This window comes from Ochotona curzoniae, unplaced genomic scaffold (genome assembly GCF_017591425.1).
Source record: "Ochotona curzoniae isolate NIBS_2020 unplaced genomic scaffold, NIBS_Ocur_1.0 contig_4612, whole genome shotgun sequence".
Lineage (NCBI taxonomy): Eukaryota > Metazoa > Chordata > Mammalia > Lagomorpha > Ochotonidae > Ochotona > Ochotona curzoniae.
Genome location: NW_024466343.1, coordinates 12,967,138 through 12,969,912, shown reverse-complemented (window position 1 = coordinate 12,969,912; position 2,775 = coordinate 12,967,138). Strand labels below are relative to the sequence as shown.

General features: G+C 44.1%; 1 pseudogene; it reads right to left on the bottom strand.

Moving 5' to 3' along the window:
- Window positions 1–658: 658 nt before the first annotated feature.
- Window positions 659–2,027, bottom strand: LOC121161026 (annotated as a pseudogene).
- Window positions 2,028–2,775: the final 748 nt, after the last annotated feature.

Genomic DNA, 2,775 nt, shown 5'->3' with positions numbered 1-2,775 from the left:
CCTTTGTGCACGTCTAGGTTGGCTTAATATCTTACCTACAGTGAAATGAGCTGATGTAAATATGGGAGTACAGTTCACTCTTTCATAAATTGATTCCACGTACTAATATTTGGCTGTTTGTAATAATTTCTGCTGACTCTGTATTTGTGGTGTCTTTTTTATGTCCTTCTATAATTTTATTGATTTGATTCGTCTCTCTATTTTTTTCCTGGTTATTTGGGCCAATGGTATATCATTTTAGCTATTTATTTACTGTATTCATTTATTTATTTTAAAACCAAGCAACTCTTCAATTAACTTCCTTTCATATTGTTTCATTTTTTGCTTTGCTTTTGCTTTTCTCATTCCTAATTTTAATTGTTTCTTCCTCATAACCTTGGGTTTGGTTTATTGTCGTTTTCCTAGGAGCTTGGGATGCATTGCTAGATCATTTATTAGATGCTTTTCTGAATTCTTGCGCCATGTACTAATCGTTATGAATTGCCCTCTTACACTCTTTCTGCTGTATCCCATAATCGTTGACAGGCTGTGCAGCCTTCTTCTATAATTTTTAAGAATTTTTAAATTTCATTTTAATTTCTTGTATTATCCATTATTCATTCAGTAATACATTGTTCTGCTTCCATGTGTTTGAGTTTCCACAGCCTGAATTTGGATACTACCGGTCGCCATCTGCCAGCTGGACGTCCCCTCCTCCAGAGGAGTTCCCTTGGGAACTCCAAGGTCTTCTAAGGGGAAAGCCACCTCTGTCTCCTTTGTAGTTTCCCATGTGACCCATGGGCCTTCCAGGACTTCCTGGGCACCATGGACTTCAGTGGATATTGGGAGTGGCATTCCTTGGCCCTCCCAGAGTGGCACGCCATGCCATACTGTTCGTTACAGGCTTCTTCTGGGCTTAGAGGCACTTTCAGTTTGCTCCCTTGAAAACCTTTTCCATCAAACTACTTTATGGCAGCCTTTGCAGTTGGTGAGTCTTCACAGGACACTGTGGCATCACCTTTGGGCTTTCCTTTATCTTATCCATATATAGGTGGATCAAGGATTGCCCAGTTTTCTTCTTTATCTTAACAACTCCACACTGCTTAAGGAAGTCTGCCAGATCACTCACAGTCACATTATTATTTAATCTTTGCACATAAATTGCACTGTTTTTGAAGTTTTCATCCAGATCTACAAGTGGGCCTAGATCAAGATCTTATCCTTCATCCATGGTTCCACCAGGTTAATTGAAGCCACCTTGCTCTCCAGGACCACTCATGTTCTGGTTCTCTCCTGCTCTGGAAAATCATTCAGACTACAGCACATAAACACCCATGTAACCGAGGTGGTCATGTTGGAATGAACTCTGCTGCCTGTAGCTGCTGCTCTGTTGGCTATATTGGCTTAGAGACTGGCTATAGGATCCAGTTTTGTGGGGGAACTAGTGGGAGGCTGCTGCTCATAGCTATTTTGTTCGTCAAAGTTACTCTGCTACCCATGGCTGCTTCACTGTCCATAGATCTGCTAAGAGTAACTGCTCTAATTGTAATTAGTTGACTGTGAAGAGGAGTAACTGGTAGGAGGTAGGATGGTGGTACAGAGACTGGCTGCATGGGGTAGTTCCCAAATATATGAAGATAAATGTAGTTACTTTAGCCATATCTTAGACTGGGCTTTTTGTAACCTCTAATGCTAGATTGGGGTTGATTCATTTCTGTTGGCTTGTTACCAACCTATAGTCTTGCAGGTACAGTGACTGCTGGCTGCTGCCTATAGGCTAGGTAGGTGGGATGGGTGCCACAATCAATACTGAACTACCTAGTAGTCTTTGCTAGTGATTGTGACTGTCACAGCAGTGCCATACCCCTGGGCAGGCTGGCTCTTTGCCTGGGGGCAGCCGAGCTTGGCTATAGCTAACATCGTTGGGCTGTCCACAGGTTCCATAGCTTTGTAGCCCATATTCCTGGCTGGTCTGTATGTATCCTTGAGTGGGCTAGGAGGTGTAAGCAATTGTATCCCTGCTGGACTGTAGCTTGGCTGTAATTCATGGATGCATTTTCTTGTCTTCCTCCTTGTCCATCTCCACCTCATTTGTCGTCTAAGTGCCACGCTGCTCTAATCTCCTCTTTTAAGATGATAAAAGCCAGAGGGTAGCTCTCCATGGCTGCAATTCCCACCCATGCCAACCAGTGTATGCCACAGAATATTTTTATACTTCTTTTTTTTTTAAAAAAGATTTATTTTATTTTTATGGGAAAGTCAGATATACAGAGAGGAGGAGAGACAGAGAGAAAGATCTTCCATCCCATGATTCACTCCCCAAGTGAGCACAACGGCCGATGCTATGCTGATCCGAAGCCAGGATCCAGAAACTTCTTCTGGGTTTCCCACAGGGGTGCAGGGTCCCAAAGCTTTGGGCCATCCTTGACTGCTTTCCCAGGCCACAAGCAGGGAGCTGGATGGGAAGCAGGGCCTCCGGGATTAGAACTGGTGCCCATATGGGATCCCGGGGTGCGTTCAAGGCAAGGACTTTAGCCACTAGGCCATGACGCCGGGCCCAATTTGTACATTTCTCTGTGTTCCTATAGACCAAGCTTCACACCAACACTTTTCATGTAGTCACAGAATCCCCAATCTTATGGTCAAAGTCTGTGTTCAAGCTTCCATAGTCACAGCGTGCTGCAGATCTACTCAGCCTCACAAGCCTGTTCAACTGCAGAGAGAGCAGAAGTGTTCCAAATGCAAGCTAGCAATCCTTGTGGTTGCACCTCAGAGCCTGTGGAAGGGTGGGTATGT